This window comes from Oncorhynchus gorbuscha, linkage group LG23, assembly GCF_021184085.1.
Source record: "Oncorhynchus gorbuscha isolate QuinsamMale2020 ecotype Even-year linkage group LG23, OgorEven_v1.0, whole genome shotgun sequence".
Taxonomy (NCBI): Eukaryota; Metazoa; Chordata; class Actinopteri; order Salmoniformes; family Salmonidae; genus Oncorhynchus; species Oncorhynchus gorbuscha.
Genome location: NC_060195.1, coordinates 42,688,724 through 42,713,075, shown reverse-complemented (window position 1 = coordinate 42,713,075; position 24,352 = coordinate 42,688,724). Strand labels below are relative to the sequence as shown.

Below are 24,352 nucleotides of genomic sequence, written 5' to 3'. Positions count from 1 at the left end.
ACTTAATTGGGAAACTAGATTTCCAAGGGACTTGTTTGCAGTTCCTACCGCTTCCACTGGATGTCACCAGTCTTTAGAAATTGGTTGAGGTTATTCCTTTGTGTGAAGAAGTACGGCCATCTTGAATGAAGTGTACTTTTTGAGAGAGGTTCATGATTCGAAAAGTAGCGTCAGTTTGCTGTCTTCCTGTATTGAACACAGATAGTCCCGTCTTCAATTTGATCTATTATTAACGTTTAAAAATACTTAAAGTTGTATTACAAAAGTAGTTTGAAATGTTTTGACAAAGTCTACAGGTTGCTTTTGAGATATTTTGTAGTGATGTTGCACAAATCGGAAGCTGTGTTTTTCTGGATCAAAAGCGCCAAATAAATGGACATATATCAACGGAATTAATTGAACAAAAGGACCATTTGTGATGTTTATGGGAAATATTCGAGTGCAAACAAAAGAAGCTCGTCAAAGGTAAGGCATGATTTATATTTTATTTCTGAGCTTTGTGTTGCGCCTGCAGGGTTGAAATATGCTACTCTCTTTGTTTACTGTTGTGCTATCATCAGATAATAGCATCTTATGCTTTCACCGAAAAGCCTTTTTGAAATCTGACATGTTGGCTGGATTCACAACGAGTGTAGCTTTCATTTGGTATCTTACATGTGTGATTTAATGAAAGTTAGATTTTTATAGAATTGTATTTGAATTTGGCGCTCTGCATTTTCCCTGGCTATTGGCCAAGTGGGACGCAAGCGTCCCGCCTATCTCAGAGAGGTTTACTAAACAAATAAGGAACACTGAAAATGTGAATTATAAATCATAACAATTTTAATCAAAACACAGCTGTATACAAAAGTCAAAGATCAAACATCACACATACAACTGATGTCTCTCCTGAGTTCTGCAAAATAGGAAAAGTCCCAAGTTATTTTATTAAGCAAGAAGTCCATCCCTAGTGATGTCACTGCATACGTCATTTCCTTCTACTCATCAGACCAACCCCATGCATACACAGCTATACAAACTTGCAAGAGAGATACAATAGTTCCAGTGTTTTATAAGGGCTCAGCAGTAAATGTCCACTCCCCAAGTTGATTTATAGAGGTATGTCTGACTAGTCTCTCATCTCTTTTCACTCCCTGGCAGAGTTTTGTGTCTAATCTCTTTTAGCCTAGAGGTGCCTTCTCAAAGACACCCTGCAATAATTCACACATCTCTCAGACCATTTCTTTATAAGAGGCAGAGACCAGAAAAGACTGTGGAACAAAATGAAACCTTACAATGAACATATATTGTTAATCTGTAGTCTAGGACCCTATAAATATGGGGGAGGAGGTTTCCCATAGCCCCTACCCTTCTATTAATACAAACATAAGCATAATTAATTATTATAATACATCAAACATTTGGTGCAGCCCCTATTATGACCCCAATTTGACCCCATCACTCCCCCTTGGAGACTCACCAAGAGTCTCACACCATCAATCATAATATTTTCCTCTGAAATCAAACAGATTTGGCAATCCCCCGATCCATTTGATCCCAGGGATGTCCTGCTAAAAGGAGAAACAACTCCTGATAAGAACCTCCTGAGGTTCCTATCAGCTTCCACCAACACTATCACTCCTGCATGTTCAAGAGCAGTTAGTCATTGTCTTACAAATTTAAACAGTAACCAAAATCACCAAACCTCCCACAAGTATAGGAGAAAACAATGAAAACAAAGTCAACATAACTTTCCCCATCACATTTCCAAATTTACCATTAAACCAGTAACCAATTTTGTCAAAAACAGATTTTTCAGATTTTGAGAGAGTTTAACTAAGAGTCAGGGAGGAGCATAACACAATGTTCAGGATCAATAATACCTAGAACATTACAGTGTCCTCCTTCCTTCACAAAAAGATCATCTAAATCCAAATCATGGCGGCTGATGACTGTTTTCAGATTTTGGACATCTAATGAGAGTTGGCTAAATCCTCAGATCGTTAAATTCATATGGGCCTGTAAAGAGTAGGTTAAATTGCTTTACCCACTTTCCTAGGACAGCCACACCCCAGGTGGGTATGACTGACATACCAAAAATCTCACCCGGGTGTAGGACATGACCATAGGCTTCCTGATTGTCTGGGATGAGTCATTTGGCACGCTTCAGTTCCCCAGAGTTGGTTTAACCGGTCTCATTGAAAAGGTCAGTGACCGGAATTCTGAACAAGTACATTTCTGTTCTCCCCAAATAACAACACCCCCGCCCCCATCCAGGAGGTAAGGTGAGGTACCCCTTTGTCACTGCATACCCACATCCATCCAAAAGGTGCTCCCATGCCTTCCTCCATCCTGGAAAGGTTTACACCTGTCAGTCTAACACACTAAAATCCCCTTTAGTATAGCTTCTCCCATCACTGTATTCTTCTCTCAGTTGACCCATATATACACAACAAGCTCTAGTATATCCCATATCTTCCATCCCATTATTACAAAGACACAGGGCAGGGGTTGACTTCGGGCTTATGCAGGTTAGTATGGGAACGATGCCCAAGCTTCCATTTCCTAAAAATTCTATCAACGGGTAACTACTGGGATAATTACACCGCACAGAGTGGGTAGTTCTTACCATGAAGACTGACTCACCTCTCCTGTTTCCTAGTTATAGAACCTGAGTGTGAAATGTCTCCTTCTTCTGCTCGTTGGCTAGAGCCTTCTTTTTCATCTTTCTTTCCGGCCGTTTGGTCTGGGCCCTCTGCTTCTGTCCTTTGGCTCGGACATTTTTCCTCCTTCAGATGTTCTCTGGGCCCTGCTCTCTCTCCCTCCCCATCGCTCATCCATGGCTTCCACTCTGGAAGATGTTTGCAGTGGGAGAGATGATGCCAGCCGGACCTCTTCCCAACCCGGATTACAGTTGGTTTTGCCATGGTCACCTGGAAGTGTCCCATCCATCTTGGCTGATTCCATTTTCTTTAATGGACTTGTAGTTTCACTCAGTCTCCTACGCAGATGGTCAGAGCATCTGGATCCTCACCTGGGATTGGTTCTGCTGCTTTCCTAATGTGAGAGTGGAGAAAACTTAAGATAGTTCCTTCATGTACTCCAAATGGTCTCACTATGTCTTAGTTATGTCTATCTGTCGGTCAGCCAGGTCTCACCCCTGGGGTGTTCATTGGTCGTCTTGTTAACATTTCATAAGGTGTACACCCAATACCTTTGTTACGGCTGCTGCACATTTTTATAAGGAGAAGAGGTAATCCCCGTGAAATGGCATAGTTTGGCAAGGGAGCCTTTCAGGGTCTGATAGATGGACACAAACTTCTGGTCAACACCCATCATTTTGGCCATTTCAGCAACCACATCTCCTATGAGATGGGTCCCATTGACTGCAGGCAAAACCTCAGGCACTCCGAACTTGAGTATAATTTCCATAACTAGCAATTTGCAACTGTTCGAGCAAACACAGTTGATAGTGGGATGGTTCAACCCACCTGATAAACTAGTCAATTATCACCAGGCAGTATCTCTTTCTTTTCGCTCTATCATGTCTATGAAATCCATAGCTAGGTGGACAGGACAATAGGCCGTTTCGGATTGGGGAACTTCCCTGGTTGCAGTGGAGTTCCCTTGTCTATGTTATATAACAAACATGTCACGCAACGATACATTGAGTTGTTTTTAAGTGCTGGTTCAAATTGTCAAAACCATTGGGCCAAAATCTTCTAAAAATTATTCTCCTCAACCATATACCCCCTTTGACGAATGGCTCACTCCATGAGCTAATCGGCAAATATTAAAGATCATGGTTGATGATAAACAGGGCATGCCAGATAAAAGATGTAGCCATAAGCCAGACCTAGGACAGAGAGCACACTCTCTCTCCCTCCACACTTGGTGATTGAGTATATCAAGCCTGCTGCTGTTTCTCAAGATCAGTAGTTTCAAATGACACAAAAGACTAAAAATAGAATGCATGTGTGTGACAACGGGAAGCAGCCAATTTGGCCGCCTCATCAGCTATGCTGTTACCAATTCTAGCATAATCAGACCACCCTGTGTGTGCCTCAACCCTAACAATAGCCAATGTTTTAGGTTTTCACATAGCTTCAATCAAATGTTCAACATAAGGTCTGTTTTAATAGGTGTGCCTGTGGTATTAGTAAACCCTCTTGCTTTCCAAACCACACTAGCATATGCTGAGTAGAAAGTAAGGGCCTTCCCTTCCCCCAATTCACAAGCTCAAATCAAATCAAATTGTATTTGTCACATACACATGGTTAGCAGATGTTAATGCAAGTGTAGCGAAATGCTTGTGCTTCTAGTTCCGACAATGCAGTAATAACCAACAAGTAATCTAACTAACAATTCCAAAACTACTGTCATATACACACAAGTGTAGGGGGATAAAGAATATGTACATAAAGATATATGAATGCGTGATGGTACAGAGCGGCATAGGCAAGATGCAGTAGATGATATAGAGTACAGTATATATATACATATGAGATGAATAATGTAGGGTATGTAAACATGATATTAGGTAGCATTGTTTAAAGTGGCTAGTGATATATTTTACATCCTTTCCCATCAATTCCCTTTATTAAAGTGGCTGGAGTTGAGTCAGTGTGTTGGCAGCAGCCACTCAATGTTAGTGGTGACTGTTTAATTTCTTCGAGATAGGGGGCGCTCTTTTAATTTTTGGATAAACAACGTTCCCGTTTTAAACAAGATATTTTGTCACGAAAAGATGCTCGACTATGCATGTAATTGACAGCTCTGGAAAGAAAAAACTCTGACGTTTCCAAAACTGCAAAGATATTATCTGTGAGTGCCCCAGAACTAATGCTACAGGGGAAACCAAGATTAAATTTCATACAGGAAATGGTCCAGATTGTGAATGCCCTGTGTTCCAATGTCTCCTTATATGGCTGTGAATGCGCCAGGAATGAGCATGCACTTTCTGTCGTTTCCCCAAGGTGTCTGCAGCATTGTGACGTATTTGCAGGCATATCATTGGATGATTGATCATAAGAGACTACATTTACCAGGTGTCCACCCGGTGTCCTCCGTCGAAATTATTGCGCAATCTCCAGGTCCATGCGCGTTTCATTTTCTTCAGAAGAGAAACCAAACTGCCACAAATTATTTATCGTCGATAGATATGTGAAAAACACCTTGAGGATTGATTCTAAACAACGTTTGCCATGTTTCTGTCGATATTATGGAGTTAATTTGGAAAAAAAATTGTGTTGTAATGACTTAATTTTCGGGTTTTTTCTTACCCAAACGTGATGAACAAAACGGAGCGATTTGTCCTACACGAATAATATTTTTGGAAAAACGGAACATTTGCTATCTAACTGAGAGTCTCCTCATTGAAAACATCTGAAGTTCTTCAAAGGTAAATTATTTTATTTGAATGCTTTTCTTGTTTTTGTGAAAATGTTGCATGCTGAATGCTAGGCTTAATGCTATGCTAGGCTATCAATACTCTTGCACAAATGCTTGTTTGGCGAAGGTTCAAAAGCATATTTTGAAAATCTGAGATGACAGTGTTGTTAACAAAAGGCTAATCTTGAGAGCAAATATATTTATTTCATTTCATTTGCAATTTTCATGAATAGTTAACGTTGCGTTATGGTAATGAGCTTGAGGCTATAAATAGGATCCCGGATACGGGATTGCTCGTCGCAATAGGTTAACCTCATAGTCCGCCCCCCCCCGCATGTGGTCGCGTTACTACAGCCTCAAGCTCATTACCATAACGCAACGTTAGCGATTTCTAAATATCGCAAATGAAATTAAATAAATATGCCTGCTCTCAAGCTTATCCTTTTAACAATCCTGTCGTCTCAGATTTTCAAAATATGCTTTAGAACCAGAGAAAATCAATAATTTGTGTATGAGTGGTGATAGCTAGCTTAGCATTTAGCGTTAGCATTTAGCAAACTTTTTTCCGAATTAACTCCATAATATCGACTGAAACATGGAAAACGTTGTTTGAATCAATCCTCAAGGTGTTTTGTCATATATCTCTTCATTGAAATGCCGTTCCTGGAAGCCTGCATTCTTCTCTGATTCGGATGGAAAAATACTGGTAGCTGACTTTTGCGCACCAATTTCCACGCAGACACCGTGCGGGACACTTGGCAATTGTAGTCTCTTATGGTCAATCTTCCAATGATATGCCTACAAATACGTCACAATGCTGCAGACACCTTGGGGAAACGCTAGAAAGTGTCCGTTCATTCCTGGCGCATTCACAGCCATATAAGGAGATCATGGAAAACGTAGCCTCGGAAATCCTGTTCATTTCCTGGTTGCTGAAACATCTTGGTTTTGCCTGAAGGTTTTGTTCTAAGGCACTCACAGTGAAAATCTTTGCAGTTCTGGAAACGTCAGAGTGTTTTCTTTCCAAAGCTATCAATTCCATGCATAGTCGAGCATCTTTGTGACAAAATATTGCGCTTAAAACGGGCACGTCTTTTTATCCAAAAATGAAATACTGCCCCTAGAGTCTTAACAGGTTAACAGTCTGATGGCCTTGAGATAGAAGCCGTTTTTCAGTCTCTCGGTCCCAGCTTTGATGCACCTGTACTGACCTCGCCTTCTGGATAATAGCGATGATCTTTATGGCCTTCCCGTAACATCGGGTGGTGTAGGTGTCCTGGAGGGCAGGTAGTTTGCCCCCGGTGATGCGTTGTGCAGACCTCACTACCCTCTGGAGAGCCTTACGGTTGTGGGCGGAGCAGTTGCAGTACCAGGCGGTGATACAGCCCGCCAGGATGCTCTCGATTGTGCATCTGGAGAAGTTTGTGAGTGCTTTTGGTGACAAGCCTAATTTCTTCAGCCGCCTTCTTCACAATGCTGTCTGTGTGGGTGGACCAATTCAGTTTGTCTGTGATGTGTATGCCGTGGAACTTTAAACTTGCTACCCTCTCCACTACTGTTCCATCGATGTGGATAGGGGGGTGTTCCCTCTGCTGTTTCCTGAAGTCCACAATCATCTCCTTAGTTTTGTTGACGTTGAGTGTGAGGTTATTTTCCTGACACCACACTCCGAGGGCTCTCACCTCCTCCCTGTCGTGGGTGAACAGGGAGTACAGGAGAGGGCTCAGAACGCACCCTTGTGGGGCCCCAGTGTTGAGGATCAGCGGGGTGGAGATATTGTTGCCTACCCTCACCACCTGGGGGCGGCCCGTCAGGAAGTCCAGTACCCAGTTGCACAGGGCAGGGTCGAGACCCAGGGTCTCAAGCTTGATGACGAGCTTGGAGGGTACTATGGTGTTAAATGCCGAGCTGTAGTCGATGAACAGCATTCTCACATAGGTATTCCTCTTGTCCAGATGGGTTAGGGCAGTGTGCAGTGTGGTTGAGATTGCATCGTTTGTGGACCTATTTGGGCGGTAAGAAAATTGGAGTGGGTCTAGGGGGTGTCAGGTAGGGTGGAGGTGATATGGTCCTTGACTAGTCTCTCAAAGCACTTCATGATGACGGAAGTGAGTGCTATGGGGCGGTAGTCGTTTAGCTCAGTTACCTTAGCTTTCTTGGGAACAGGAACAATGGTGGCCCTCTTGAAGCATGTGGGAACAGCAGACTGGGATAGGGATTGATTGAATATGTCCGTAAACACACCAGCCAGCTGGTCTGCGCATGCTCTGAGGGTGCGGTAGGGATTTCGTCTGGGCCTGCAGCCTTGCGAGGGTTAACACGTTTAAATGTTTTACTCACCTCGGCTGCAGTGAAGGAAAGGACGCATGTTTTGGTTGCAGGCCGTGTCAGTGGCACTGTATTGTACTCAAAGCGGCCAAAAAAGTTAGTCTGCCTGGGAGCAAGACATCCTGGTCCGCGACGGAGCTGGTTTTCTTTTTGTAATCCGTGATTGACTGTAGACCCTGCCACATACGTCTTGTGTCTGAGCTGTTGAATTGAGATTCTACTTTGTCTCTATACTGACGCTTAGCTTGTTTGATTGCCTTGCGGAGGGAATAGCTACACTGTTTGTATTCGGTCATGTTTCCGGTCACCTTGCCCTGATTAAAAGCAGTGGTTCGCGCTTTCAGTTTCACGCGAATGCTGTCATTAATCCACAGTTTCTGGTTTGGGAATGTTTTAATCGTTGCTATGGGAACGACATCTTCAACGCACATTCTAATGAACTCGCACACCGAATCAGCGTATTCGTCAATGTTGTTGTCTGACGCAATACGAAACATATCCCAGTTCATGTGATGGAAGCAGTCTTGGAGTGTAGAATCAGATTGGTCGGACCAGCGTTGGACAGACCTCAGCGTGGGAGCTTCTTGTTTTAGTTTCTGTCTGTAGGCAGGGATCAACAAAATGGAGTCGTGGTCAGCTTTTCCGAAAGGAGGGCGGGGCAGGGCCTTATATGCGTCGCGGAAGTTAGAATAGCAATGATCCAAGGTTTTGCCAGCCCTGGTTTCGCAATCGATATGCTGATACAATTTAGGGAGTCTTGTTTTCAGATTAGCCTTGTTAAACTCCCCAGCTACAATGAATGCAGCCTCAGGATGTATGGATTCCAGTTTGCAAAGAGTCAAATAAAGTTCGTTCAGAGCCATCGATGTGTCTGCTTGGGGGGGAATATATACGGCTGTCGAAGAGAATAATCGAAGAGAATTCCCTTGGTATATAATGCGGTCAACATTTGATTGTGAGGAATTCTAAATCAGGTGAACAGAAGGACTTGAGTTCCTGTATATTGTTTTAGCCACACCACGTCTCGTTAGCCATAAGGCATACGCCCCCGCCCCTCTTCTTACCAGAAATATGTTTGTTTCTGTCCGCGCGATGCGTGGAGAAACCAGCTGGCTGCACCGACTCCGATAGTCTCTCCAATGAGCCATGTTTCCGTGAAGCAAATAACGTTACAGTCTCTGTTGTCCCTCTGGAATGCTACCCTTGCTCGGATTTCATCAACCTTGTTGTCAAGAGACTGGACATTGGCGAGAAGTATACTGGGGAGTGGTGCACGATGTGCCCGTCTCCGGAGTCTGACCAGAAGACCGCTTCATTTCCCTCTTTTACGAAGTCGTTATTATGGGTCGCCAGCTGGGATCCATTCCGTTGTCCTAGGTGAAAGGCAGAACGCAGGATCCGCTTCGCGAAAGTCATATTCTTGGTCGTACTGATGGTGAGTTGACGCTGCTCTTATATTCAGTAGTTCTTCTCGACTGTATGTAATGAAACCGAAGATGACCTGGGGTACTAATGTAAGAAATAACACATAAAAAAACAAAAAAACTGCATAGTTTCCTAGGAACGCGAAGCGAGGTGGCCATCTCTGTCGGCGCCGGAAGTTAGTATGTGGTCAGAGTTAATAAATCTGCCTGTTGCACTGATAAATGGTCCATATAACCTCAATATCACCTTCCACATCTACTACAGCAAATCCTACATGTTTCTTCCCTGTGCTCAAATCAAATCAAATTTTATTTGTCACATACACATGGCTGGCAGATGTTACATGTGAGTGTAGCGAAATGCTTGTGCTTCTAGTTCCGACAATGCAGTGATAACCAACAAGTAATCTAACTAACAATTCCAAAACTACTGTCTTATACACAGTGTAAGGGGATAAGGAACATGTACATAAGGATATATGAATGAGTGATGGTACAGAGCAGCATACAGTAGATGATATCGAGTACAGTATATACATATGAGATGAGTGTGTAGGCAAAGTAAACAAAGTGGCATAGTTAAAGTGGCTAGTGATACATGTGTTACATAAGGATGCAGTCGATGATGTAGAGTACAGTATATACATATGCATATGAGATGAATAATGTATAACCACCCTGGATAATATATAATAATAATATGGTTCCGACCTTGAATATGTGGACATCTAAGTACCTAGGTGTCTGGCTAGACTGTGTAAAGAATTGCTATTCTCTTATGCAAGTGATCAGCCTACTGCTAAATGCATGGCTACAACTCACAGTAAAGGATGTGGGGCCCCCTACAGGATAACTCACGCACACACACCCCCATCCAGCACACACACAGTCCCCTTTAGCTGAACGGATGTGACGGCGGGATTCGAGAGTGACGGACGGCCCAGCTGAGCCAATGGCGGAAGACTACAGACGGAAGGCCCAGCTGAACCAATCCAAAGATCCGATCTCCCAGAATCAACCTACTTTCTGTTTTGTATAAATTGTATTGTAACGGTTCACTCTTTCTCTTTTTCCTGCTGTTCTGTGCGAGCGAATGGGAGAGCCGTATATACGTGTACCAGATATTCTCACTCTGAATAAATCTGTCGCTTGTCGTACAATCTACCACCTTGTCTGAATCGATCCTTAACCGGCTCACCCTTCTACATACCCTTTTATCAACAACTGCAAACTCTCCTTCCAGACCCACATCAAACATCTCCAATCGAAAATCAAATCAAGAGTCGGCTTTCTATTCCGCAACAAAGCCTCCTTCACTCACGCTGCCAAGCTTACCCTAGTAAAACTGACTATCCTACCGATCCTCGACTTCGGCGATGTCATCTACAAAATGGCTTCCAACACTCTACTCAGCAAACTGGATGCAGTCTATCACAGTGCCATCCGTTTTGTCACTAAAGCACCTTATACCACACACCACTGCGACTTGTATGCTCTAGTCGGCTGGCCCTCACTACATATTCGTCGCCAGACCCACTGGCTCCAGGTCATCTACAAGTCCATGCTAGGTAAAGCTCCGCCTTATCTCAGTTCACTGGTCACGATGGCAACACCCATCCGTAGCACGCGCTCCAGCAGGTGTATCTCACTGATCATCCCTAAAGCCAACACCTCATTTGGCCGCCTTTCGTTCCAGTACTCTGCTGCCTGTGACTGGAACGAATTGCAAAAATCGCTGAAGTTGGAGACTTTTATCTCCCTCACCAACTTCAAACATCAGCTATCCGAGCAGCTAACCGATCGCTGCAGCTGTACATAGTCTATAGGAAAATAGCCCACCCATTTCACCTACCTCATTCCCATACTGTTTTTATACTGTTTTTATTTATTTATTTTTCTGCTCTTTTGCACACCAATATATCTACCTGTACATGACCATCTGATCATTTATCACTCCAGTGTTAATCTGCAAAATTGTATTATTCACCTACCTCCTCATGCCTTTTGCACACATTGTATATAGACTGCCCATTTTTTATACTGTGTTATTGACTTGTTAATTGTTTATTCCATGTGTAACTCTGTGTTGTCTGTTCACACTGCTATGCTTTATCTTGGCCAGGTCGCAGTTGCAAATGAGAACTTGTTCTCAACTAGCCTACCTGGTTAAATAAAGGTGAAATAAAAAAATAAAATAAAAGTAGGGTAAGTAACATTATATAAGGTAGCATTGTTTAAAGTAGCTAGTGATATATTTACATAATTTCCCATCAATTCCCATTATTAAAATGGCTGGAGTTGGGTCAGTGTCAATGACAGTGTGTTGGCAGCAGCCACTCAATGTTAGTGGTGGCTGTTTAACGGTCTGATGGCCTTGAGATAGAAGCTGTTTTTCAGTCTCTCGGTCCCAGCTTTGATGCACCTGTACTGACCTCGCCTTCTGGATGATAGCGGGGTGAACAGGCAGTGGTTTGGGTGGTTGATGTCCTTGATGATCTTTATGGCCTTCCTGTAACAACGGGTGGTGTAGGTGTCCTGGAGGGCAGGTAGTTTGCCCCCGGTGATGCGTTGTGCAGTCCTCACTACCCTCTGGAGAGCCTTACGGTTGAGGGCGGAGCAGTTGCCGTACCAGGCGGTGATACAGCCCGCCAGGATGCTCTCGATTGTGCATCTGTAGAAGTTTGTGAGTGCTTTTGGTGACAAGCCGAATTTCTTCAGCCTCCTGAGGTTGAATAGGTGCTGCTGCGCCTTCTTCACGACGCTGTCAGTGTGAGTGGACCAATTCAGTTTGTCTATGATGTGTATGCCGAGGAACTTAAAACTAGCTACCCTCTCCACTACTGTTCCATCGATGTGGATAGGGGGGTGTTCCCTCTGCTGTTTCCTGAAGTCCACAATCATCTCCTTAGTTTTGTTGACGTTGAGTGTGAGGTTATTTTCCTGACACCACACTCCGAGGGCCATCACCTCCTCCCTGTAGGCCGTCTCGTCGTTGTTGGTAATCAAGCCTACCACTGTTGTGTCGTCCGCAAACTTGATGATTGAGTTGGAGGCGTGCGTGGCCACGCAGTCGTGGGTGAACAGGGAGTACAGGAGAGGGCTCAGAACGCACCCTTGTGGGGCCCCCGTGTTGACGATCAGCGGGGAGGAGATGTTGTTGCCTACCCTCACCACCTGCGGGCGGCCCGTCAGGAAGTCCAGTACCCAGTTGCACAGGGCAGGGTCGAGACCCAGGGTCTCAAGCTTGATGATGAGCTTGGAGGGTACTATGGTGTTGAATGCCGAGCTGTAGTCGATGAACAGCATTCTCACATAGGTATTCCTCTTGTCCAGGTGGGTTAGGGCAGTGTGCAGTGTGGTTGAGATTGCATCGTCTGTGGACCTATTTGGGCGGTAAGCAAATTGGAGTGGGTCTAGGGTGTCAGGTAGGGTGGAGGTGATATGGTCCTTGACTAGTCTCTCAAAGCACTTCATGATGACGGAAGTGAGTGCTACGGGGCGGTAGTCGTTTAGCTCAGTTACCTTAGCTTTCTTGGGAACAGGAACAATGGTGGCCCTCTTGAAGCATGTGGGAACAGCAGACTGGTATAGGGATTGATTGAATATGTCCGTAAACACACCGGCCAGCTGGTCTGCGCATGCTCTGAGGGCGCGGCTGGGGATGCCGTCTGGGCCTGCAGCCTTGAGAGGGTTAACACGTTTAAATGTCTTACTCACCTCGGCTGCAGTGAAGGAGAGACCGCATGTTTCCGTTGCAGGCCGTGTCAGTGGCACTGTATTGCCCTCAAAGCGGGCAAAAAAGTTATTTATTCTGCCTGGGAGCAAGACATCCTGGTCCGTGACTGGGCTGGATTTCATCTTGTAGTCCGTGATTCACTGTAGACCCTGCCACATGCCTCTTGTGTCTGAGCCATTGAATTGAGATTCCACTTTGTCTCTGTACTGACGCTTAGCTTGTTTAATAGCCTTGCGGAGGGAATAGCTGCACTGTTTGTATTCAGTCATGTTGCCAGACACCTTGCCCTGATTAAAAGCAGTGGTTCGCGCTTTCAGTTTCACGCGAATGCTGCCATCAATCCACGGTTTCTGGTTAGGGAATGCTTTTATCGTTGCTATGGGAACGACATATTCAACGCACGTTCTAATGAACTCGCACACCGAATCAGCGTATTCGTCAATATTCCCATCTGACGCAATACGAAACATGTCCCAGTCCGCGTGATGGAAGCAGTCTTGGAGTGTAGAGTCAGCTTGGTCTGACCAGCGTTGGACAGACCTCAGCGTGGGAGCCTCTTGTTTTAATTTCTGCCTGTAGGCAGGGATAAGCAAAATGGAGTCGTGGTCAGCTTTTCCGAAAGGGGGGCGGGGCAGGGCCTTATATGCGTCGCGGAAGTTAGAGTAACAATGATCCAAGGTTTTACCACCCCTGGTTGCGCAATCGATATGCTGATACAATTTAGGGAGTCTTGTTTTCAGATTGGCTTTGTTAAAATCCCCAGCTACAATGAATGCAGCCTCCGGATAAATGTTTTCCAGTTTGCAAAGAGTTAAATAAAGTTCGTTCAGAGCCATCGATGTGTCTGCTTGGGGGGGGGATATATACGGCTGTGATTATAATCGAAGAGAATTCTCTTGGAAGATAATGCGGTCTACATTTGATTGTGAGGAATTCTAAATCAGGTGAACAGAAGGATTTGAGTTCCTGTATGTTTCCTTCATCACACCATGTCCCGTTAGTCATGAGGCATACGCCCCCGCCACTCTTCTTACCAGAGAGATGTTTGTTTCTGTCCGTGCGATGCGTGGAGAAACCCGTTGGCTGCACCGCCCTGGATAGCGTCTTCCCAGTAAGCCATGTTTCCGTAAAGCAGAGAACGTTGCAGTCTCTGATGTCCCTCTGGCATGCCACCCTTGCTCGGATTTCATCAACCTTGTTGTCGAGAGACTGGACATTGGCAAGAAGAATACTGGGAAGTGGTGCGCGATGTGCCCTTTTTCGGAGTCTGACCAGAACACCGCCGCGTTTCCCTCTTTTTCGGAGTCGTTTCCTTGGGTCGCTGCATGCGATCCATTCCGTTGTCCTGTTTGTAAGGGAGAACACAGGATCCGCGTCGCGGAAAACATATTCTTGGTCGTACTGATGGTGAGTTGACGCTGATCTTATATTCAGTAGTTCTTCTCGACTGTATGTAATGAAACCTAAGATGACCTGGGGTACTAATGTAAGAAATAACACGTAAAAAAACAAAAAACTGCATAGTTTCCTAGGGAACGCGAAGCGAGGCGGCCATCTCAGTCGGCGCCGGATCTATATCATACCCACCAAGATGGCATAGCAGTCAGACGTCCTTTGTCATTGTCTTGTCGTGTCCCGTGTATATATATATATTTACAGCTTTCTTTGCATATCTTTTATACATTTTATTTTCCAAAAACTCAACTTCAAAACACTCTCCTGCAACCCGCCTCACCAATTTAAAAAATATATTATTTACCTCAAATCTGAAATCCACAATAGGAGCTAGCCAGAAGCTAATCTGAAGCTAATCTGAAGCTAACAAGAAGCTAACAAGAAGCTAGCCAGTTTACTGGCTAACGTTAGTATTCAGTTAACCATGATTTGTGGTCATCAGCTATCCTTTAGTTCAAAAAGCTATCGCTAGTTTTGTACAACGCGACTCAAGACCAGAACATACCGGACCTATTTTTCTCTCCATATCCCCGGATTTCAACCGGGGGATATTTCCAAGCTCTGGACATTTACACCTGGATCTCACAGCTAGCTAGCTGCTATCCGTGTGACTATTGGCTTATGCCGATCCCGGAGCAAACATCAATTATTCCGGAGCTAGCCAGCTGAAGAGTTCCATCACCCACTCCTGGGCTACAAAAATCACCTATCCGGACCCGTTTTACTGCCGATACGGAGCCCCACCGGGCCTTCACAACTGGACTACCGACGTTATCTGCCCGAGGGAGTCATCCAACTGGCCCCTCCATCGCGGCGTTACCTGAATGCCCATCTGTGGCCCGCTAATCATTAGCTGTCTTATCGGCTGCTATCTGAATAGGTCTATTGGACATTTTTTCTTGGGTCACTATAACTATATACATTCTGCCAATTGGATTGATCCCCTCGACCACACAGAACCGCACTAATCTACCGACGGAAACGCACGAGGTGGCAAAAAACAGACCTCCATCCTATGCTTGCTTGCTACCGATGGCCCGGCTAGCTGTCTGAATCGTCGTGACCCCAACCAACCTCACTACTCACTGGACCCTTATGATCACTCGACTAAGCATGCCTCTCCTTAACCTCTTCAGTCGACCCCCTACTTTTTCGAACATTCTGTTAAAAATCGCGCAACATTTCAGCGCCCTGCTACTCATGCCAGGAATATAGTATATGCATATGATTAGTATGTGTGGATAGAAAACACTCAGATGTCTATAAAACTGGTTAAATCACGGCTGTGACTAACAGAACGTGCGTTTCATTGAAAAGTGCAGGAAAATCTGATCACTGAAAGTGGAAAAATATATCCATCCGCCGCTTCAACCCATTGTTATGGGCGAAATACATTAAATAGGGCTGAGGTTTCAGTACCTACAGCTTCCACACGATGTCAACAGTCTTGTCATTTGCCTAGGATTTGTTTCTTGGTCAAACGAACAAGAGACAGCCCATTTCTTCCGGTCTCCGACCGGATATTTTGGTTGAGAAATACACGGACAGTATTTCAAGACGGACCCCTATAGAAAACACTTCGTTTCGTGATTAATTTGATCGCTTATTAACGTTTACTAATACCTAAAGTTGCATTACAAAAGTATTTCGAAGTGTTTTGTGAAAGTTTATCTTCGACTTTTTGAATTTTAAAAAATGACGTTACGTTATGAAACGCTATTTTTTTCTGTTTATCACACAGTCTTCATAGATCGATATCTAGGCTATATATGGACCGAAAAAAAGACCCAATAGTGATGTTTATGGGACATCTAGGAGTGCCAACAAAGAAGATGGTCAAAGGTAATGAATGTTTTATATTTTATTTGTGCGGTTTGTGTAGCGCCGACTATGCTAATTATTTTGTTTACGTCCCCTGCGGGTTTTTTGGGGTGTTACATGCTATCAGATAATAGCTTCTCATGCTTTCGCCGAAAAGCATTTCAAAAATCTGAGTTGTTGCCTGGATTCACAACGAGTGTAGCTTTAATTCAATACCCTGCATGTGTATTTTGATGAACGTTTGAGTTTTAACTAATACTATTAGCATTTAGCGTAGCACATTTGCATTTCCAGAGCTCTAGATGGGACGCCTGCGTGCCAGGTAGGAGCAAGAGGTTAATGTCAATATGCATTGTCCATTGCTGTTCTGGTTAGTGCTTATTGGCTTATTTCACTGTAGAGCCTCTAACCCTGCTCATTATACCTTATCCAACCTTTCAGTTCCAACACCCACACATGTGATGACATCACTTGGTTTCAATTATGTTTTTTAGAGACAAATTCTCTCTCATCATCACCCAATACCTAGCTTTACCTCCACTGTATTCACATCCTACCATACCTTTGTCTGTACATTATACATTTAAGCTATTTTATCTCCCCCAGAAACCTCCTTTTACTCTCTGTTCTGAACGTTCTAGACTACCAATTCTCATATCTTTTAGCCATACCCTTATCCTACTCCTCCTCTGTTCCACTGGTGATGTAGAGGTGAATCCAGGCCCTGCAGTGCCTAGCTCCACTCCTATTCCCCAGGCGCTCTCTTTTGATGACTTCTGTAAACATAATAGCTTTGGTTTCATGCATGTTAACATTAGAAGCCTCCCCCCTAAGTTTGTTTTATTCACTGCTTTAGCACACTCTGCCAACCCGGATGTTCTAGCCGTGTCTGAATCCTGTCTTAGGAAGACCACCAAAAAGTCTGAATCTCAATATACTGCAAATATAGCCTGCAGAGTTATGTCCTACTATTCAGGTCTGACAATTTGAACTTATACTTTTAAAAATCCACCTCTCTAAAAACAAGTATCTCACTGTTGCTGCCTGCTATAGACCACCCTCTGCCACCAGCTGTGCTCTGGACACCATATGTGAACTTATTTCCCCCCCATCTATCTTCAGAGCTCGTTCTGCTAGGCTACCTAAACAGGAACATGCTGAACACCCCCAGCCATCCTACAATCCCTCAAACTCACATAAATTATCAATGAACCTAATAGGTACCAACCCAAAGCCGTAAACATGGGTACCATCATAGATATCATCCTAACCACGTTATACCACCCACCACTTGTATGCTCTAGTCGGCTGGCCCTCACTACATATTCGTCGCCAGACCCACTGGCTCCAGGTCATCTACAAGTCCATGCTAGGTAAAGCTCCGCCTTATCTCAGTTCACTGGTCACAATGGCAACACCCATCCGTAGCACGCGCTCCAGCAGGTGTATCTCACTGATCATCCCTAAAGCCAACACCTCATTTGGCCGCCTTTCGTTCCAGTACTCTGCTGCCTGTGACTGGAATGAACTGAAAAAAATCGCTGAAGTTGGAGACTTTTATTTCCCTCACCAACTTACATTTAACATTTTTAAACTTCAAACATCAGCTATCCGAGCAGCTAACCGATCGCTGCAGCTGTACATAGTCTATTGGTAAATAGCCCACCCATTTTCACCTACCTCATCCCCATACTGTTTTTATACTGTTTTTTATTTATTTATTTTTCTGCTCTTTTGCACACCAATATCTCTACCTGTACATGACCATCTGATCATTTATCACTCCAGTGTTAATCTGCAAAATTGTATTATTCGCCTACCTCCTCATGCACTTTTGCACACATTGTATATAGACTGCCCATTTTTTTTCTACTGTGTTATTGACTTGTTAATTGTTTACTCCATGTGTAACTCTGTGTTGTCTGTTCACACTGCTATGCTTTATTTTGGCCAGGTCGCAGTTGCAAATGAGAACTTGTTCTCAACTAGCCTACCTGGTTAAATAAAGGTGAAATAAAATAAAAAAATATATTTAAAAAACTTGCCCTCTAAATACACCTCTGCTGTTTTCAACCAAGATCTCAGCGATCACTGCTTCATTGCCTGCATCAGTAATGGGTCAGCGGTCAAATGACCTCCACTCATCACTGTCAAACGCTCCATAAAACACTTCAGTGAGCAGGCTTTTCTAATCGACCTGGCCGGGGTATCCTGGAAGGATATTGATCTCCTCCAGTCAGCAGAGGAGGCCTGGTTTATATATATATATTTTTTTAAATGCCTTCCTCACCATCTTAAATAAGCATGCCCCATTCAAGAAATGTAGAACCAGGAACAGATAAAGCCCTTGGTTCTCTCCAGACTTGACTGCCCTTAACCAACACAAAAATATCCTATGGCGTTCTGCATTAGCATCGAACAGCCCCCATAAAATGCATCTTTTCAGGGAAGCTAGAAACCAATATATAAACAGGCAGTTAGAAAAGCCAAGGCTAGCTTTTTCAAGCAGAAATTTGCTTCCTGCAACACAAACTCAAAAAAGTTCTGGGACACTGTAAAGTCCATGGAGAATAAGAACACCTCCTCCCAGCTGCCCACTGCACTGAGGATAGGAAACACTGTCACCACCGATAAATAATAATTGAGCTAACCACTCTTTCCACCTGGCTACCCCTACCCCGGTCAACAGCACTGCACCCCCCACAGCAACTCGCCCAAGCCTTCCCCATTTCTCCTTCTCCCAAATCCAGTCAGATGATGTTCTGAAAGAGCCGCAAAATCTGGACCCCTACAAATCAGCCGGGCTAGACAATCTGGACCATTTCTTTCTGAAATTGTTGCAACACCTATTACTAGCCTGTTCAACCTCCCCTTCGTATCGTCTGAGATTCCCAAAGATTGGAAAGCAGCTGCGGTCATCCCCCTCTTCAAAAGGGGGGAACATTCTTGACACAAACTGCTACAGACCTTCTAAGGTCTTAGAAAGCCAAGTCAACAAACAGATTACCAACCATTTCACATCCCACCATACCTTCTCCGCTATGCAATCTGGTTTCAGAGCTGGTCATGGGTGCACATCAGCCATGCTCAAGGTCCTAAACGATATCATAAACGCCATCGATAAGAAACAATACTGTGCAGCCGTATTCATTGACCTGGCCAAGGCTTTCGACTATGTCAATCACCACATCCTCATCGGCAGACTCGATAGCCTTGGATTCTCAAATGATTGCCTTGCCTGGTTCACCAACTACTTCTCTGGTAGAGTTCAGTGTGTCAAATCGGAGGGCCTGTTGTCTGGGCCTCTGGCAGTCTCTATGGGGATGCCAGAGGGTTCAATTCTTGGACTGACTCTCTTCTCTGTATACATCAATGATGTCGCGCTTGCTGCTGGTGAGTGTCTGATCCACCTCTACGCAGATGACACCATTCGGTATACTTCTGGCCCTTTTGACAATGTGTTAACTTCTCTAGGGTAGGGGGCAGCATTTGGAATTTTGGATGAAAAGCATACCCAAATTAAACTTCCTTCGACTCAGGCCCAGAAGAAAGGATATGCATATAATTAGTAGATTTGGATAGAAAACACTAACGTTTCCAAAACTGTTAAAATAATGTCTGAGTATAACAGAACTGATTTGGCAGGCGAAAACCTGGGAAAAATCCATTCAGGAAGTAGGATTTATTTTCAATGCCATTACAGTATCCATTGAATTAGGACTCAAATTGCAGATCCTATGCCTTCCACTAGATGTCAACAGTCTTTAGAAATTGTTTCAGGCTTCTATTCGGAAAAATGAGGGAGTAAGAGCAGTCTAAATAAGTGGACCCTGCCGTGTCACAGAGCTTTTTCATGTGCGCGACCGAGAGAGTGCCTTTCTTGTTTACTTTTTATATTAACAATGTTATTGTCCAGTTGAAATATTATTGATTATTTAGGCTAAAAACAACCTGAGGTTTGAATATAAACATTGTTTGACATGTTTCTATGAACTTTATGGACACAATTTGGATTTTTTTTGTCTGCCTGTTGTGATTGCGTTTGAGCCTGTGGATTAATGAAGAAAATGTTTTTTTTGGGATATAAATAGAGTATCGAACGAAGGAACATTTATTGAATAAATGAATGTCTTCTGAGTGCAAACATATGAAGATCAAAGGTAAGTGATTAATTTTCTCTCTATTTCTGACTTGTGTAACTCTTCTACTTGGCTGGTAGAAGCCCCAAAAACTACCCACCACTGCGACCTGTACACTCTCGTTGGCTGGCCCTCGCTTCATACTCATCGTCAAACCCACTGGCTCCAGGTCATCTACAAGACCCTGCTAGGTAAAGTCCCCCTTATCTCAGCTCGCTGGTCACCCCCAAAACAAATTCTTCCTTTGGCCGCCTCTCCTTCCAGTTCTCTGCTGCCAATGACTGGAACGAACTACAACAATCTCTGAAACTGGAAACACTTATCTCCCTCACTAGCTTTAAGCACCAGCTGTCAGAGCAGCTCACAGATTACTGCACCTGTACATAGGCCATCTATAATTTAGCCCAAATAACTACCTCGCCCCCTACTGTATTTATTTATTTATTTTGCTCCTTTGCCCCCCATTATTTCTATCTCTACCTTGCACATTGTTCCACTGCAAATCTACCATTCCAGTGTTTTACGTGCTATATAGTATTTACTTTGCCTCCATGGTGTTTTTTTGCCTTTACCTCCCTTGTCTCACCTCATTTCCTCACATTGTATATACACTTTTTTTTACTGTGTTATTGACTATTTGTTTTACTCCATGTGTAACTCTGTGTTGTATGTGTCGAACTGCTTTGCTTATATCTTGGCCAGGTCACAAATGTAAATGAGAACTTGTTCTCAACTTGCCTACCTGGTTAAATAAAGGTGAAATAAAAAAATAAAGGCAGAACCATCAATGAACAGCACCATGTCAGAGTCAAGCAGAGGTTCATCAAACAAGTCTTTGTATACTGATGATTTGCTCAGAGACGTCCAAACAACTTGTCCAGGTTTGTCGAAACAGGAACAGTGAGCTCCAGTGTCAATTTGAAATGGTAGGTTATGTCCATTAACATTAAGAGTAACTATTGGCTCTTCTCTTCAATCACTGAATTCATACTGAAGCAGGGGAGACGGGCGCTTTCATTGTTGATTCTGAGGGAAATTTCCCACTGGCCATCCTCTGTCATTAACTTGTCCTCTTTGTCCATAGGGCATAAGTGGCCCCGGGGAGCATTTCCAACTCCAGGCGAGTGGTACTGTGGCTGAGTTTCCTCTTCCTCTGCCAGACCCAAAGTTTCCTCTTCCCCTGTTGTAACCTCTTCCCCTTTCATTTCCCTCACACTGCAAACTCACAGGCCCCAACTCCCCACATGTCCAACATTGAGTGTTGTTCCAGTCACGAAGGACACTGGCGGGCCCACCTCCTCTTCCAGTCCATGTTTGTGGGTCACCAAAATGCCGAGTGGTGAAAAGAGCATACCCTGCAGGCACCAGGTTCACAGGTGTAACTAATGTGACTGTGGGGTAGCTGCAGGCTTTGGTTGTGGTGAGCCTGTAGAAACAACTTGAGCAGATGTCTAAGGTCTTCCAGTCTGTTCCTTTTTGTGGACTGAGTTGTGGTGTCAAGGGAAAACTCCCCCCAGGAACTGTGCCTTGTTTTTTTCCTTTCATACAATTCTATTGTTCTCATGTCGCTTATTGATGCTGTTGTGTCATCCACCTCCTTCAGAAGTACCCTTAAGGACAATTGTGGTTGCTTCTCCATTTTCTTCTGTCAGTGGTATGAGAGGGTAGATCTGTTTATCGTCACCCAGGGGTCCTCTGGGTTGATTCTCATACGGCAGCAGGGCAGTGAGGAGTACTCCTGTTCTGCCTCTGTCTTGAAACTTTTCTTTGCTTCTGCACTCTGCACTCTATTGTTTCCTCCAGCTTTAGTTTGTTCACGGTAACCTGGTTCATGAAGATCTGTCCCTCCAGCATCATCATTCCCATCACAGTTTCTGATGCAAGGGCACTTCTCTTCATGCCCTTCTCCTTGTCCATGCTTCCTGTCTGAATTATCTCCTTGACTAAATCCAACCTAAACCAGCCATTAAGATATCTATTTTCTCCTGCCATCTCTGTCCAGACATGCCATTTCTTAAAAGTGAACATAAATTCCACAGCAGGAAACTTCTTTTGCATATATTCATTCTGGTTTGACTGTGCCATGGCGCTCCGTCTTTTTATTTAGATAGTCTGCGTGTAATGTATTTTCCGATTTCTATAAGGTTATCCTAAAGTGGATGTAATATGTATGCTTGTCCCTATATAAATTGTTCTCCATGTCCTTTCAGTGTGTGTTAAACAACAGTGGGTGATACTGAAATCCTAATTCTACTCTCACTTACTCCAGGCTATAGTAAATGGTTCTACTAAACTCAAATATATTTCACTCACGGGCCTCACATAGACAACCGCATGATGGACTTCAATTCCTAATATTATATCTTAAGGGTGTAGAGTAAGAGTAACATATTATTCACCGGTGTCCCCTGATGATAGCGTCAAAGTCATTTTCTATGGAAATCTCTACAGAACTCAACTTCCTTGCAATAATTGTACTGGTATACTAAGGGTTGTACATTTCCCATACTATCCTATGGTAGGAAAGTGTCACTAACAAATATATTCAGCCTTTTATTCAAATAACTTCTGCCCTACTCCTAACTTTTTATTCCACCATTGGGCCATTACCTAATAAAAGCCCCTTTACAGGCCTTTGCAGACATGGTGAGCGTCAGCTTGATTTTATTTGACAGTCAGCCGTGTAATGATAATGGTGTAGGTGCCCTATGTTAGCCTTTCCTACCTATTATCTAACTTGCAATAATGTGTGTGTGTTGTATCAGTTTTTCTCTCTATTTCATCCACTGTCTTCTCATATGCCCATAAAACAAAACCTCCTATCCACCAATTCCACTTAAAAGGCTCCTTAACTATCCTTCTACAAGTAATTATAAGTCGTATTTCAACTAATACAAAATATGTTGAGGTTATTACTAGTTCCTCAGGGTGTAGGGTAATATACGGCTTATAGGTATTATCTTTATCAAACCCACCTTTTCTTATACAATGACAGAACTCCTTCCTGCCACCCTCACTCCCAAAAATAACTTTCTTATTCCAATTTAGTGCCTTTATCAATATATTGTTCCTCGTCTTCCTCCTTATCAAAAATCCACTTATAACGGCTCTCAGTCCTCAGACCAAATAACCAGTTCTCGATTCCTTTATCTCCCCACCCACCGCGCATTTCACTCACACCAAACACATAAAGACAGACAACAGTTTATTTCTATCTCCCAGGTGTCCCATAGGTTATCGCCTGTGTCAGAACTGTTCTCTCAGATACAGCTTCCGTCCCTAACTACACAACTTCCCATGTGTCCCATAGGTTATTGCCTGCTCAGAACTGTTCTCTCAAATACAGCTTCTGTCCGTAACTAAACAACTTCTCAGGTGTCCCGTAGGTTTTCGCCTGTTTCAGAACTCTCACGCTAGACACAGCTTCTGCTCCTAACTACTCGAGTACCCTTCCAGAAAGTTACCTCAGCACCCCCAACACACAAGAAGGCGAGATACTCCTCTTAATACATACAACAATTACCACACATTCATTGACTTACACATGCACATTTTAGGTTCCTTTGTTTTTTTAAATTACAAGAGGGAGGCGGTGCTTTTACATACCAGTGAAACACTGAACACCCACTTCTTTTCAATTACAGACTTCGATATAACAGGTGTCTGCTTACCTTACAATTTTGTGATCAGAGAAGTGGGTTCAGGTTCGATCCTAGTAGCTTTGCACTCACTCCCTCCTGGCAAGGTTACCAAATGTTGGTTCCGTTTTTCTGTGCTCCGTTTTATTTACTTAACCAATAAGGAAAACTCTAAATGTGCACTTATAATTCATAACAATTTTAATCAAAATACCGCTGTCGACAGAAGTCAAAGATCAAACATCACACAAACAACTTGCGTCTCTCCTGAGTTCTGCAAAATAGGAAAAGTCCCAAGTTATTTTTATTAAGCCGAAGTCCATCCCTAGTGATGTCACTGCATACATCATTATCTTCTACTCATCAGACCAAGCCCATGCATACACAGCTATGCAAACTTGTAAGAGAGCTACAATAGTTCCAGTGTTTTCTAAGGGCTCA

General features: G+C 43.7%; 1 long non-coding RNA gene across 1 annotated transcript in view; it reads right to left on the bottom strand.

The window, feature by feature from the left end:
• Positions 1-804: 804 nt before the first annotated feature.
• Positions 805-24,352, bottom strand: part of LOC124011535 — a 40,877-nt gene continuing 17,329 nt past the window's right edge. Inside the window, exon 2 of the long non-coding RNA XR_006834594.1 lies at positions 805-3,036. This is a non-coding gene — a long non-coding RNA (uncharacterized LOC124011535). The remainder of the gene's footprint in view (positions 3,037-24,352) is intronic.